Source organism: Pyrus communis, chromosome 16 (genome assembly GCF_041283825.1).
Source record: "Pyrus communis isolate YQ-2024b chromosome 16, ASM4128382v1, whole genome shotgun sequence".
Classification (NCBI taxonomy): Eukaryota; Viridiplantae; Streptophyta; class Magnoliopsida; order Rosales; family Rosaceae; genus Pyrus; species Pyrus communis.
Genome location: NC_142580.1, coordinates 14,186,006 through 14,203,254, shown reverse-complemented (window position 1 = coordinate 14,203,254; position 17,249 = coordinate 14,186,006).

Below are 17,249 nucleotides of genomic sequence, written 5' to 3'. Positions count from 1 at the left end.
TTAAGAAAGACTTACAATCTTAAAAACAAAAACTCTTTATCCTTGCACATTTAATATTTGTAATAGATTAGTAGTGTATGTATTATTTTTTTTATTAGGCTTTCATTTTCGAGTGTAGATATAGTACTTGAACGAGAAATGTTTTAATGTTTTCAAGTAATATTTATGTCGCAATGTGTGGTATGTGCAAATTTTAAAAAAATATATATTTTTCTTAACGGGTCGGGTCACTTTACCCGTTGGGTAAAGTGACACGACCTGTTAGGGACCCGTTAAGATAACGGGTGTGACACGACACGACCTGTTAGGGACCCGTTAAGATAACGGGTGTGACACGAAAACGACACGAACACGACAGACACGACCCGTTTGCCAGGTCTAATTGGGATGCCCAATGCAGCTAGCCCGAGCCTAATTTGGGCCTTATTTTTCTTGTGTGGCCTGTTGCCAACATTAAATAATAAATGGGCCTAGACAAATTTTATTTTTGCTTCTATGATCAATCCTGAATGGTCCCGATTTATTGAATTAATTAAAAGTGATCAGCAGTCCGTTAATCTGACAAGAAATCCAAAATTATTAACCTGAAGATCACTTTTCCTGATTTGGACATTTCTAATATAAACCACTTTAAGTGGGGTATAAGACGTGAATCTCCACTTGACTATCAAGAAGCTGAGAAACCATTTAAGCCAACAATGGTAAGGAAGAGCTGAATAAGCCTTCGCCATTATCTTCATTTGAAGACTTATGCCCAAAGCATTACAAATGGAAGTACCTCCCGAACAAGGATTCCATGGCTCTTTGGCACACCATGATTATGTGTATGAATGAGTACGATTCTGAAGTTTATAAATCTGATAGAATTTTGGCTGGAGAATACTTTTTCTCCTCCTTCAATGTTTCTAACTCCCTCCTGAGGCAGCAGTGCAGAGAATAGAAGTTTACCAAATTCTTGGATTTGATTACTACCACAAACGTGAGAGAAAGGTATAGGCTCAGCTTCGGCTAGAGTCTACTGAACGGTATAGACTTAGTTGGGCTGGAGTCTACCGAATGGCTCAACCCAATTCGATCAAAGCCTACTGAATGGTGATGCCCTACTTTGGCAAGGATGCATCGAAGGGCAAGCCCTGCTTCAGTAGAGATGCACCAAACGGTAATGCTCTGCTTCAGCAGTGGCCTACCGAACAGACCCTTCCAACTTCGGCTAGAGCCTACCGAACCCAAGTCTAGGTCTGTCCTTCTCACAATCCAATTTCGAGTTTTGTTTTTACAACATATAGTAAAATCAGGGCCTGCCAAGGTGTGGCATCATGCCCAAACCGTGATCCTTGGTACCTAAGACCTAAAACCTCAAGAATAAGGGATAGTATTCCCAAACCTCAACCCTGCAGAATCTACTTCCGTCTCGATGGAATAGATCATTGGTTATGCACCTATTCGTGCCCCTACCAATGTCATTAAGGAGTATCATTCTAGTAGTCAATATGTGAGACTAATTTTGCTCCACCAAAAACTGTTGGAAAAGCAGAATTTTGACATGAATGGCCTTGTTGGCCAAATCCACCCTAGTAACTTTGGATTACTTCGTGAACATTTTTCTATGTTCTTGGATTCCCATTTGGTGTTTGTTTTCATTATGGATAATCTTATTGATATTGTCCTCGAATACGAGTTAATTGAATCATGTGTCTTATATACATGTGACTAAATTCAATTAAACAAGTGATTAGGTAGAAATGTGGGAAAGTTAGTTGTCTGGATGAATGCAATACTATGCACACTAACTTTACACCTAAATCACATCTCTAGCAACAACTTCCCGTCTATCTAACCTGATTAAGAGCATTGGCACGCTCTTTGTTGTATGAATGGAATTGAATTACCATGTCAGAGACCTTATACTCTATCCGTTTCGGAAGAACGTCGTTGAGTTTTTCTAAGGATATTCAAGAGAACAATGATCATGAATGAAACCACTGAAGAAAATAGAGTGAAATGTCTTTACACCACCTCCAAAAATGAGCATGAAGCTTTGATTTGGGGCCAATGGGCTACTCCCAACTGGGAACATGCCATATGTGGCCAGCCTAGAGCTTGGTGATTAAGCAGTTTACTTACTTTGGCACGACCATTTGGGACACTTAGGTCGAACAATGATGCCATGCAGCATCTCCTTACCCGAAGCAAAGAAATTGTGCTTACAAACACACTTTGCCAAGCCTGCTCGTTGTGGGAAATTGATTTTCTAAATCATTCCTAGCAAAGATACAAAATGACCCTTTTTTTCACAGTGGATTCAAGGGAATATATGTGGACTAATCCAACCAAAATGTGGACCATATAAATACTTATGGCTTTGGTTTATGAATCGATAAACCGATCACATGTTTCTCCACACACATGGATGCTAAACCACTTGGCTTATTTTAAGGGTTCATCGCCCTACTTATCCCATAAAGTCTAAGAGCCTGGATAATGTCGGAGAGTTTATATTGACGATTTTTCGATAAAATATTGCATGTCTCTTGGGTTTATAATTGGACATCAAATTCCCATGTTCACCCTAAAACAGCCTCGCATAGTGATCATAAAGCATAATTTAATTGATCGCTCGGATCTTGGTGAACGCACCAAGTTTTCAGTTTCTGCCAAGGTTATGTAATCTTGTACGCAGCTATGTTAGTCCGCCTTGAGGCCTATTACCACCCAACCACTTTGACGCTATAGTTGGTTACTAGGTACGAACCTGACATTTTTCGTATTAACGCATTTGGGTGTGCATTCCATGTGTCAATTTCCGTTGCCGCAACATACCAACATGGGTCTTCAAAGAATGATGTATATCTTTGTCGATTATAATTCTCCTTCACCTTAACTTTCTTAAAGCCCTTGCATGCAATCTCTTTACCGCTTATTTGCGGGTAGTCACTTCAATGAGACAGTTTTCCCGCTATTAAGGGGAGATAAGAACGTCAACGTTCTTGTAAAACAGTGCGAATTTACGTAGACGTTGCCCACTATGTGTCATCTCAATCCCCATACCGCATAAGTGTGATGTATTCTAGATTTTAGAATGTTGCTCCAGTCGTATTCCTCTGATCTTGCTAAAGTGACGAGATCATATACCAGCTGTAAACATGCCTGCAAGGATAGACGTACTTAACGGACGTCGAGTCAACATCCCCGAAGGGTGTGCCGCCCCTATTGAATAATCCTGTACACAGGCAAGTAGCCAATCAATCTGCCTTGTCCTGGAGCACGACAAATCACTCAGTTCATAGGATTCACTTCCCAAGAAGAGGAAGATCACGACACAACAATGAATCCATACTTGATCGTTGTCTTAAATCATTTCCATCTCATGAGATTAATCCGAATTACTCTCGAGACTTGAAGTTCTTGGACCAGTATACTAGTTTGGATGAGATAATGGAATTGAAATGAGATTAGCATCGATGATGTTTTCACTTATATGGTAGCTACCAACATAAATGAAAAACTATGATATTGAACCATATTCCGTTGATTAAGTGACACCGTAGAACTAATCGGACAACCAAAATTACAATCTAGGTCAAATTCCTTACCAAAGTGTGTTTTGGACCTATCGTTCCTACACTGCCCAAGGTAACCCCGTTATGTTACAAGTGGGAAAGGAAACTTGTTGAGATGAATGAAATAGTACGATATGATGCATGCCTTACAGCACAAGGTTTCTTTCAAACATCCTGTGATTTATAGCAGCATTATGAAATGTGGTTAATGCTTTCTCAATGGGGATATATATACAGAGATTTACATGTAAGTTCCTGAAGAATTACATGGACTGGTTCAAATAGTTCCAAACCACGGAACACCCTCTCAACTCGTTTGAGGCATTCACTTATGGATTGAAACAATCTGATGGATGTGGTATAACCATCTAAATGATTATTTGATCGGTCAGGGATATGTTTAACGAAGTCTTATTTTGAATTACTAAAGTTACAGTTTATGTCGTTAACACGAATCTCACTAAGACTTTGAAAGAGCTTGAAAAAACTGCCTCACACCTGAAGATGGAATTTGAGATAAAGGATCTTGGGAAAACTTGTTTATGCCTTGACCTGAAGTTAAAGCATTATTCTGATGGTACTTTGGTCTACCTGTCGGACTATACCCCAAATGTGTTATCTTGGAGTATACCTATGATTGTCCATATGTTATATACAAATGAGACCCTTGAAGAGGTTACGGAATCCGAAATTCCATATCTAAGTTCAACTTTGCGCTTTGTTGTACTTAGCTCATTGTATTAGATAAGACATCTCATTCGCTGTATTGGTAAAGATGTAGCACCGCACCTACACGCAACCATTGAATTGGTATTAAAGACGTACCCTGAAGGTACTATGAATTTGGGAAAATCCCAACGCATCTTGAGTGGATCCAACCCCCCTGATCCTCAAAATGATGCTTGCTTTATTGTTATGCTAACGCTAATTACTTATCAAACCCGCACAAAGCAAAATCCCCGAATGGTTATGTCTTTACCATTAGGGATATCACAATATCTTGGAGGTCCACGATATGACCTTAGTTGTGAAATCTTCGAATCGTTCCAAGACTCACCTCACTTTACTACGCCACAAGTGAGACATGGTGATAAGTTCTTGTTAAGCATATTCGAAGTACTTGCTATTTTCATTCATCGTTGAGTCCCAATGACGATCCATGAAGACTATGCTGCATGTATCAACCTGACCGAGACATGATACATCAACGAAGTCAACGCCAAGACATATTGTATCTACATCATATCAGCAAATCATCAGGAGATTGATAGCATGCTAGTTGAGTCTAGACAACCTTGCCGACCTCTATATGACGTCACTACCGAAGTCAACCTTGCAGAAGCTTGTCTGAGGAATTGGTATGCCTAACTATTCATATGTAATGCTTGTAGTTCTCATTTGGAAGTTCTGTCAAACTTAGGGGAAGTATCCAGAAGTATACTCACTTGATCTTAATGTACTATTTTTCCCTACGATTAGGAGCATTTTTCCCATTGGGTTTTTGCTATTTAACTAGGTTTTGACAAGGCACCCATCATGGGCTGATCATACCTTTGTGATCTCTTCTACTTACGTCTAAAAGACATATAGTTTTGACTTAATGCAACTTCTCACTTTTCTCCTTAGTTTATGGGGTTTTCTCCCACCTTGGCTTTTACCATAGTGGGGTTTTTTGAGTTTTACCTTTTATGCATTCTTCTATTAATTTGTGACTCACATTCGCTCATTGTGCCGACGACTTCATCAATTATACTTACTTTATCGTTGAAGACCTGATGCGCCATTTGTTTGAGTATTTACACACTCAAGGTGGAGTGTTGCATTCCTATTAGATTAGGAATGTGATTGTGTGAATCCTAGTGTATCTAGGTATATCTTGGGATATTCCCTAAGGATTAGATATTATCCTTTTAGAGTCGTAATCCTAAAAGGGTATGGAATTAACCTTCCTTACTCCTATAAATAAAGGCATAATGGGGTGGAATAGAACACACCTCACAATTACACATCTTTCTCTTCTCCCTACTATTGCCCCACCCTTCTCTCTATGCCCTCCATAATTGTTCAGTAAATTATGCCTACAACAAGAAAATGTTTATCTCTTAATTTACTATTTTTGGTAAGTTTTAACCTATTTAATTGTGATATATATATATATATATATATATATATATATATGTATGTTGAAATTATGGGTTATATGAAATTTTGAGCTTGTGTATTATCGAAACATATGTAGCTTAGCTGAATTTAACTTGTGCAACATTAGCCTAGGGAAAACATGGTTTAAAATTTCATAACCGTTTATATGAAGTTAATTATAGATTAACTTCGTATAATAAATTCGAAAAAATCTTAGACTTGTTTAAGAGTTTCTTGGATGTGTGTGTAGATGCAATATCCATCTTTGCAATCTAACTGATTCCTCAATTGTCCAATTCAGACAGTTCGGGAGTGCACTAATGCGTACCAAAGGGCAGGTGAGCACTGGTGTGGTTTGCGCTTGGTATTGATGTGTGTCATTGACTAGGTGGGTCTAGCGTAAGGTCGGGTAGTAGGATATGAGGTACTAATTCGTAGGTCGTCGGATCTTGAGTCGAGTATGGTGCAGGACGAAGAGATGGTGCAATGGTAGTGCGATGATGAATTATGGATGTTGAGCATGGTGGTTCAAGTTAGAGCAGCATTGCAAATACGGTGTGGTATAATGGTGGTGTGGTGGTGCAATGGTGCCACGATGTGGGTTTAAATACAGACGGCATGTTTGATGCAAGAAAATCGAATCGTGTAAATTGCAATGTGGACTCAATGAGTTCGAATCAGGTCAGGCGAGTCTGGTATGCTGTGCGATTCTCAACACAACATTAGCAGAATTTCAATATTTTTTTGGCTTAATTGGATTAATAGTCGTTGTGGTGATAAAATAGTTAAAAGATAGCTTCTGTGGTAAAAAAATTAGGATTTAAGTCCATGTGGTGAAGTTTGCTAGGGTTTAAGCCAAAATTAGGATTAGCACATGAGACTCACTTGTGAGACTAAAAAGATAAAGTTAGCCTCACATGTATGCCCCACGTGCTAACAATTAACAGAGAGTTTTGTTTTAGCCTAATATGTGTGGCTCGTGTGCTAATAATTAATGGAGAGTTGACGAATTTTCAATTTTGGGCATAAATCCTAACAGACTTCACCACAGGGGCTTAAATCCTAGTTTTTTTAACCACATGGACTATTTTCCAATTACCCTATGAGCACAGGGACTAATAATCCAATTAGGCCTATTGTTTTAATGGAAGAGGACCCTTGTTGGGTCCTTTTCTTAGGGATCTTGGGGATTCTGTGATCATGACCGTTCATCGTACATCGTGCGGTCAGAAATATTTTCAAAATTTAAATTTTAAAATTAAATATAAATAGTACCTAACAAAAACTGACTGCACGATGTACGATAAACAGTCACGATCACTGGATCCCTAGGATCCCCAGGAAAAAGATCCAGCGAAGATCCTTTTCCTTTTTTAACAACAAAACCGAAACTAAAGACAAAACTGATACTGGACAAACAATCTTATAAAAAGTATATCGAATCCTGAAGGATCAACCTTGCTCTGATACCAAGTTGAAAATCAAAGTATCAAATGGACAAACAAAGAAGCTAGAAATATTATTACAGAAAACAAATAAACGATATATCAAGACAGCTACAAACTAGAAGACTACATCTTGACTGATCTTATTTTCTACAGAGTTATAAAGCATTATATTTGTAGAGAATAAACCTAACCCCTAACACTAACACACTATGCCCAAAACTACTAAACTTACAGTAAAACCCAAATAATAACCTAAATACTAATTTTTTGAGCAAATAACCTAAATACTATTCTTTTCAACAAAATATCCTAGATTGTCTTTTAAGGCAATACATGATTTTCAACCTCTCTCATTCTCACACACTCACAAGTTAATGTAAATAATTAGTACATGCATGTGATATTTAGCGGAGCCTATACCTTGTTGAAAACAATGCAGAAGAAAAATGAGGAGATTAAGATGTTGATGTGCGCCGACTACCTATTCCTCCTCTTCACTTTCACTAAAACAACCACCTTTGCAGCCTCTTCATAATCCTATTTGTCTCCCTTTCTTTCAAGCTACGACGGGTGGGGACCCTTCTAAATGTACTAAAATTTCCATATCTCGCTTTCCATTGTGGTTTTGGTTTTTATTCAATTACGGCATACAATAATTTGCTGGTTAGGGTTAAGCTAATCCCTGGCAACTCCTAATGGTCCTAATATAGTATTACTTGTTATAATTACTCTCTTTTCTCTGGGATATCTTAGTGATGATATTAGTCTTTGTCATGTGATCCCTAAAGGACAAAGTGGGTTGATTAATTACCACAATATGAAAAGACTGTTACGAAGTTTAAAACCAAGTTCAAATGATGGAGTGAAGTGATCAAGTCTCATAATATAAAAAAAGAATTAAAGCCAGTAACCAAGTGATGATCAACCTAATTAAGTGATTAAATGTAATACGAAATCCATCCATAGACGCAAAAAGCTCTTGATGTAATAACAAACGAAACGAAGAACACAAGAAATTTGTTAAGCGTTAGCTTCTGCTCTTTTCCTTTCTCTTTGATCTTGTACATATAATTGCATGGTTGAGTGCATGGTTGCCTTACATTAGTTTAGAGTTTCTTAATTTAGAGTTTAATTATATGTTTATTGAACTACGTTAGTTTTAGTTTCTGCTTGTGATACTATATAGTGCAAGGGTTTTGTATATCAGTAAAAATATTCACCCGTGTACTTAAGATCCCGTGTTCGACTACGGACTACCCTTTCTCTTGATGAGGCATTCATATCTAGAGAAAAAAGGACGGTTTTGACGGATTTATTAGATGGGCCAAGGCTTTATTCGGCCCAACCTATCGGATCCGTTTGTCTTAGGCAGGCAAGAGTCTAAATTTTTGGAGAGCCACAATTTAGGCAATGATATCAACATGACGTGATGTGCTGTGTGAACGTGATCTCTCTTCAGTTCTCTGCCATTCACTTGGACCTTGGAGTTATAGGTAGGGCACTCCATATGACCAATCTTTTATCTAGTCAAAGTGTTGGATTTGCCTAGCAATTTGCTGAGGGTTTTGGAGAGTTATTTATTTATTTATTTTTGGTTATAAGAACTGGTAGCAATTTCATTACTAACCAAAATTAAAATCCTTAATCTACTCCAAACCCACATCAAAATCTATACATCTATAGATAAAGAATGGGTTCATAACATAATTTTTGACAAACTATAACGGAAAGACCATATTAATTTGAGACACCTATATCTATGACTACATTAATCGATTTTCAATTTTAAGGACCATCTTGATGATGCAGGACCTATTTATGTATCACATCAGCATTGTGGAGCAAAAAATAATCAAGAAAATTATGGAGGCGACACGTGGACTTTGGGGTAAAAAAATAGAAAATTACCCTTGAGGCACACCGAGATTCCCACACGCATGCAACAGACAATAACGGCTTAATCAAGGTCAAAAATGATCAAAATGATATTTATTCAAAACCCTCTCATCACTCCTCATCAAATCCTCGCCCATAAGGTAACTCCCAATTGTTCCTTTCAAATTAGGATCAATTACCAAATTAATTGCAAGATATTATTTGACATAATATCTTGCAATTATATTCAAAATACCACCATAAGTGGCCAGTCCCTATTTCTTCAAATAGGGCCAGTCACACCCCTATACATAGCCCCATCTTCACACCAAAATACAAGTCTAATCTTTCTCTAAAATTCCCTAAACACTTTCTCTCTCAAATTCTAACTTTGGCATTGGAGATTCTTCGGCCAAAGCCCTTCCCCATTCATCGTAGGCGCATGAGGCTCTTGGCTTTCATCTTAAGTGTTAATTGTTTTGCAGGTACATTTTCATCAGATGAGAAGAAGGCGGAAATTAGCATCCACAAATTGGTGCTTTCATTAAGAGTCTTGATTCATACGCTCGAAGAAGACTCTTGCATTCAAAGTTTCTCATTTCTTGTTCATTTGTAGATTTTTCGTACGTTCTTATTCCTAGAATTTTTTTTTGAATAAACGTAAAAGAAAAGTACAATGATTAGAAATTCGAAAACCAAACCGAACGGAACTTCCAATGTTCAAGGATTTGGACCATAATGATCCATGAGGCTCAACCGATGAAGAGTGAAGTGGCACCACCCCCACAGGGCACCCTCGGCGAGCCCACTGCCCATGATGAGCCATAAGGAAGCCAGCCCAGCGCAAAGCAACTTATATTTAAGCCCACGGTGCTACAATGGCATCTGAAGCCCAAGGCCAGCGTGAGCCTAGCAAGCTCCAAAGCTGAGCCCAAAACTCGCAGGCCCAAGCCGCGCCGAGGAGAGCCCAGCGCTTATGCGCTCCAGCGGCCCAACTCGAGTCAGCAGTTCAACCCAAGGTCCGGCCCACTCCCGTGGCTTTCCAAGCAATCCAAACCGATCCAAGATTAATTCAATCGTGCTGGCTCCAGATTTCAGAGCTGACGATTAAAATAGGGCTATTTTCACCTCATTTCTCCGTAGATTTGATATATCCTAACTCAAATCTCACTGCCGGAGCCCATTACGCTTCCATTACTCAATGACACGCATACAATCCAAGCTCTTCCAACCCAAATAGAGAACAACACTTGTCTCGACAAGTCATAGAATTGACAAGCGCCCTCGCATAGTAGATGACCTTGGTGAATCAACTTTTGCAGCGCAATGAGATGTAAATTCAGGAAGAAGTAAATAGGCTTCTGACCGAGCGATTACGCAACTTCTAATGCAACGAGGTCTCTAATGAGGCATTATATCGAGACATGACCAACATAAGCCGATCACCCTTCACGGACGAGATCGAGTAGGCAGAGCCTCCACGCAAGTTCAAAATGCCATTATTTCATATCCTTCAAAGGAGATGGAGACCCGGAGAAACACTTGAAGCACAATGATCCTTTATCAGAACAACAATGCTTTTATGTGCAAAATATTCGCTACCACTTTACAAGGCGAGGCGCAAGATTGGTTCCACACCCTGCCGCCACAATCCATCTGAAGTTTCGATGATCTTTCTTTGGTTTTCATTAAATAATATTCACCATACTGCTCGATCAAGAAGAAGTCTGATCATTTGTTCAACATCAAGAAGAACCCAAAGGAATCGCTTCGCGACTATGTGAAAAGGTTCCAAGCAGAGAAGGCAAAGATAGTCGGATGTAACGACTTAATAGCTAGTGCAGCCTTCCAAAAATGACTCTCAGTAGACCACCCGTTATTCGGAGAATTGATCATGAAAGAAGATCTAACTCTGGCGGACTCTTTTACTTTAGTAGAAAAGCATGCACTTTGGGACGAGGCTCGCCGATGCATATTCATGGCAAATTCGAGCGATCTTGCATATGAAATCCCTTACCACTCTGAAGGAGATTCAAGATCCGACCAGACGAGCAACCGCATCTGAAGCAGCAATAAGCTCTACCTTCATACGAGAAGAGCTAAAGGCCTGACTACCTATATTCCACACTTCAAAAGCTCTCATCAATGCGGAAACCATCTACCATAAATTCAAAAGCTAACTTTGGCGACAGTTATTACAACCCGAAAGCTCAATTTATACCTTCATACGCATGCAGTCATCCTCATGATGACTATTTTACCCAATCCATATGAGCAATGTTGAAGACGTAGACACTAACAGATGCAAAGTTTTCTGACGAACGTAACAACTCAGTCCAAATGTGCGCCAAAGGCAGACGAACACTAGAATGACATATTCATAAGCAAGTTTTGAATTCATTGCCCTATAAGATTCTACATAGGAGTAACATGCACTGGCAGTTGAACACCACATTTTGCTGCGCGTCACATGGCCCCAGTCGACCCTTGCTCCACAATTCATCTCTAAGGTGGCCTAATATCGGCAGTTAAGCATCTTCTGTTGCGTGTAACATGGCCCCAGCTCCACGATTCCCTGCCACGCCTTCATGCCTAGCATAAGCGAAGCAACAAAACAACCTAACGACATATCGGAGGTAACTGAGCACATCCTAGCCATTCCTGCTTCACTCGATAGAGACTTCTGGCATTTACACATTAACGATGCATCCAACTACAAGAGCTTGAGGGCAGGCATGGTCTTTGTCATCCTAGACAGTTCGATGCTCGAGCAGGTAATCACTTTAGGCTTAAAAGAATCCAACAATGAAACAGAGTACAAAGCCTTACTAGCAGGCCTCCGAATGGCAAAAGACTTGGCAATGAAAAAGCTTGTAATTTATTTTGATTCCCAGCCAATCACCAGCCAAACTACTGGGAGTGCACGGCAAAACATCTAAAGATAACGCAATACTTAGAGAAGGTATGAAAGCAATTTGAGGTGTTTCAGACTTATACCCTCACTTAAGTTCTGCGGGCAAACAACACTCACGTAGACACGCTAGCCGACCTACGCTTCGCCCTCGACCACCAACTTAAACGCTCTATTCTGATGGAGTATATAAACAAGCCAAGCATAGAGGCAGAGCCCGCAACCGAGGTGTCATAGGTTAATACAACTCCAAATTGGCAAGATTCCATTATAGACTACATGGTTAATGGCACACTCCCCATGAAAAAAATTGGAGCCTAGAAACTTCAAACAAAAACAGCATACTACTACATATGAAACGACATTATCGTCTGAAAATCCTATACTGGATCACGTCTCTGTTGCCTAGTGCCTCCCAACGACCTAAAGGTTGTAAGCTCAATCCATGAAGGTGTTTGTGGAAATCACTCTGGAGGCCGATCCTTAGCATAAAAGGCTATAAACGTTGACTACTATTGGCCTACTAATCATCATGACACTAAGGAATTAGTACAGAAGTACGATCACTGCCAACGCTATAAGCCGGTACCAGCACTGCCTGCCAGTGAACTACACTAGCAGATGAGTCATTGGCTGTTAATGTAGTAGGCAATTGACTTGGTAAGGCCAATGCCGCCCGATACTAGGGCCTGAGGCATGATGATCGTGTAAACTAACTACTTCACTAAGTAGCTGGAAGCAGAGCCCATGATAACCACAACTTAGACGGACATAAAACGTTTTATATGGAGGAACATCATTTACCGATTTGGCATCTCTCAGTCCATCGTCAAAGATAACGGCCCGTAATTCGTATGCAGAGATTTGGCAAAGTTCTTCCAGAAATATAGCATCAAGCAGCACATGTCCACGCCGAGGTATCCCCAAGGTAATGGCCAAGCCGAAGCATCCAACAAGACGATTCTCGACTACCTCAAGAAATCCCTCTCTTACAAGAAGGGAAAATGGCTAGACGAACTTCCCAGATGTCTATGGGTGTATCACACGACCAAACGACGAACAACCGGTGAGACTCATTTCTCTTTAGCATTTGGTTCAGAGGTAATCATCCCTCCCAATGTCATCGTGCCAACTATCAGCACTCTACTGCCAAGCATTGAACAAAACAGAAATGAGATGACCACAAATTTAGATTTGGCAGAGGAGAAACGCGAGAAGGTCATCACCTTATCGTAGCCTACCAGCAACAGCTCATCGCCAACTCTAACAAAAGGGCCAAGATCCGGCAGTTCGAGCCTGGAGATCTAGTCCTTAAAAAAGCCTTCATCACACTGCCCATAGAGAAGGCTCCAAAAAAATGGATCCCATTTGAGAAGGTCCGTACAAGATCAGTAGAGTATGCGATAAGGGTAGTTGCACCCTCGCCGCCATAAACAACAAAGAGATCGAAGTAGTGGAACGCCTACAATCTAAGGAAGTACCATGTGTGACCTCTCGCTACATCAAAGCCTGAAGACTCAAGCAGCTTGAAGGGCACCACCTTGCAAGTCGAGGACTATCCAGTTGTTATGTAGTTCCTACCTTACAGCTAAGTTTTCATTCGTTTCACTCGTTTTTCAATAAGGAATTTAGAAGTAATCTACAACTTGGCTCAACTGCATGCTTACAACCTTCAAAAGAAGATTGCGCCCTTCTTAGGGACTTATCGCAGGAATTGCACAACCTTAGGGACCAACCATGCTCTCTAGTGCGAGAGGGTAAACAAATTCCTCGACACCCATTTGGATTTGCTCTCCAGTGCAAAAGGATAAACTAATTGCTCTCTAATGCGAGAAGATAAACTAATTACTCTCCAGTGCGAGAATGTAAACCAATTCCCCAACACCCACATGGGTTTGCTCTCCAATGCGGAAGGATAAACTTTACACTCCGAATATCCAGATGTGAATGAGTCGGGCTATCCTGGTGTAACTAGGTGCCCAGTGGCTTGCACCGAGATTCCTAGAAATAGCCACAATGGTCTTTTTCAAAGCTTAGCTAACTGAAAGATTTTGGGTCTTTTGGCCTAATCCGTGGGGAACTAAGCCTCAGAGACGAATGAGGCACATTATGCTGTACGCCCTATGGACAACTACCCTGGAACCCTAAAGCTATTACCGAGTACACTAAGGTAGCCTACGGTTTCCAGAAGATTGCCTACAACTTGCCCTTTGAGCAGTAAGCCGTGCTAAACTTATACAACCACACATTTTTGTGAAAGGTTAAACAAATTAGCATGCATATATGAAGCTTTATCTACTGCCGACATGCTACGCAGTTGATAAGCTTCACCTTTGCCAAGCACGGAATGATCATTTAGATTTACACTAATTCCTAAAGTGTTGTGATACTTGCTACGCAACCCACGAAATTGGTTACATAAAAAGCAAGGAGTTTTCTCGGACCTTTGCTTACAAAATTCCATACAACCACGTACTTTTGCTACAAAAAGTTAGCAAATTTCATAACCCAAAAATCTTTAGTATATTGTGATGCAAGCCACACAGCTTAAAGGATTGAAGAAAGCTAAGGTTAACAGCCAAGTGGTCAAACGGACTCGTCTGCTTCTGTAAGTAAGCCGTCCGACTACCGACCCTATAGCTAACAACTTTGCAAAAGTTCTACACCAACACCTACGGCTACATAGGCTACGCAAATCTGTCTGCTTATAAAAAATCAGCACATCTACCGCTGGCCTAAAAGTCAAAGGTTGGGCATAAACAAAACAAGCGAATATGAAGAAAAACGAAGGAAGCAAGTTTATTAAATTTCCTAGCAAAATTGATAAACAAATAGCAAGGGCCGAATGATTTCAAGCAAAGAAAAAAGCAACAAGGAAAACAAAGAAAATCCTAAAGGTTACCCAGAAGACCATTTTTTAGTAACTTGGACATCCAACGATTACATGGTTGCCATACCTTCAGCAGCCGCCACGCTCTCAGCAGCGACATCATCCGATGCTTCATCCTCGACTGCCCTAACTTGGGCACCAACTTCTCCGACTACTTCGCCAATAGAAATCTCAAAAATAAAGGCAAACAAGTCTTCCAAAGAAATAGATAAGGTCTTGAAGTCTTTCCCAGTAGACTCAAAGTCAAACGGCTAACCAAAGAGATGATCTTCATAACCCAACTTGTAAAAATCGGCCTGACTCTGAACAAGTGAGCCTCGAGCCCAGCCTTCTCATTGTTCAACTATTCGTTCTCCTTGAGCAGACCAACATGGACACGCTGCATCTCATCCACTTCCTTCTTCAGACTTTCGTTGATCTTCAGTGCACCTTGAAGTTCTAACACTTGGGGTTCAAGCATATCGATGATCTTCTTAAAGTGGATTACTTGATTATAAGTAGCAATCAACTCTTCATCCTTTGTGTATGCAGTAGAACGAAGTTCAGAAATGGCATACTTAAGATCTTGAATATCAAGTATGTAACAGCTAATCTCCTTCTTTGCACTTTGAAACATAACTTGGATCACGTCAAGCCTAGTCTTCAAGTCAACGATCTCGTGGCAAGCAGTCTCAAGCTGCAGAAAAGTGAAGGCAGAGATATTGGACCCGTTCAAACCGATGAGCTCAAACTCCAACTTTCTAATATTTCAATAGAAGAATAAGCTTCAGCTGCCATAGTTTTTGCCATCTCCTTAATGGCCTTGGTATCTTCTTGGTCAAGGAGCATAAACTCGGTTGCCAGAATCATCGTTTTCTGCATCATATCAAGTAGAATAGTCCTTCTATATTGGGTTGTATGCTTCGTAAAGAAACTTGGGCAAACAACCCTTCTAACGCCATCAACAAGTTTGGCACACTCGTCCATATCTTCAAGTAGATCAGGCTTAAAAATGCATAAATCTCAACAACCTCCCCATAAACAAGATTAGTGGATTTCTCCCAATTGCCCACACGAGCAGTCTCCTCTTTCTCAGCAGGTGAAACAATTTCAGCAGCAAGATCCTCTTCGAAGGTGAACCGGACTAGCTCCCAACAGATGTCTCAGTACAGACTTCAACATTGGAGGCATGACAGAACCTCTACATTGAGCAATCTTATCAATAATCGCTCTAGCCATTTTCAACATGACAGTCATCATAGGCTCAGATCTAGCAGCCTCATTTTTCTTCCAATCGAAAGAAGTCAAGCTAATCACAAGTCTCTTAGTAGCAGGCAGACCTTCTTGAACAGCAAAGGAAGTCTTCTTCCACCTTCATTCATAGTAGGCTCCACGACAGTAATCGGACGAGCCAATGCATCCACCTTGATCCTCTTCATCTTATCTCTCGGGAGTAGCCCACCTTTCTCCTGGCATCCTGGCAAAGAGGACTAAGCAGCAAACGCTATTCACGGTACTCAGCAGAGGAGCTCAACTCATACTGGCTTTTACGTCAATTTTTCTCTCGGACCAGCATGCAGGATGTAATACCTGAAAATTTTAAATATATGAATTTGATATTCATAATTATGAATATGTGGAGAAAGTAGAAAATAAATTGATTTATTGTTCTGAATTTCGAACAGGGAAAATGTGAAATCCCGTTTTCGAATTTTATTATTATTTATGTCGTATAATTTTTCGTTAAGTGGAAAATAATGAAAATGCCCCTAGTTGATTAACGTAATTATACGAGGACGTATTTTTATCCTCATATATTTTATCGTATTTCTTGGCATATTTGGATAAAGCTCGATCTCATGAATGCGTAGGCGCAAACTATTTGTGAAACGAAGTTATAAACGAACGAAGGTAGGGGTAAAATAGTCATTTGCTAGGAATATGTAAGGCTCAAATTTGTGGGAGCCTTGTTTAAAAAGGAAGCCACGTGAGTGGCTGAAGAGGGAGAAAGAGGGGGGGAAAAAAAAAACTGCTTAAGGGCAGCGAAGGGAAAGAGAAAAAAGGGGAGGTGTGGGAAGTTAGGGGGAGGCCATTGGCTACCCAATCAAAACAAAAGAAAAGGATGAATCAATTAGGAAATGAGGAGGAGAGGTGGATGAATGCAAGAGAAAGGAAATAAGGGAAAGAAGGGAAGGAGAAAATTAGGGGGGAAAATCAAGTTTCCCCTTGACCCATGCGACCCGACGAGCACCATGGCCAAATTCGATTATTTTTCCAGAAAATCAAGGCAAACCACTACCTAGAAACAACTCCCTAGCCTTCCCTCTTCCATTTCCACTCAAAATTAGAAGGAATTTGGTGGTAATTTTAGGGAAAAATAAACGGTGGTATGTGTGGGTGTACAGCGGCGATCTACAAATCGTGAAGGCAACTCAACCAATTAC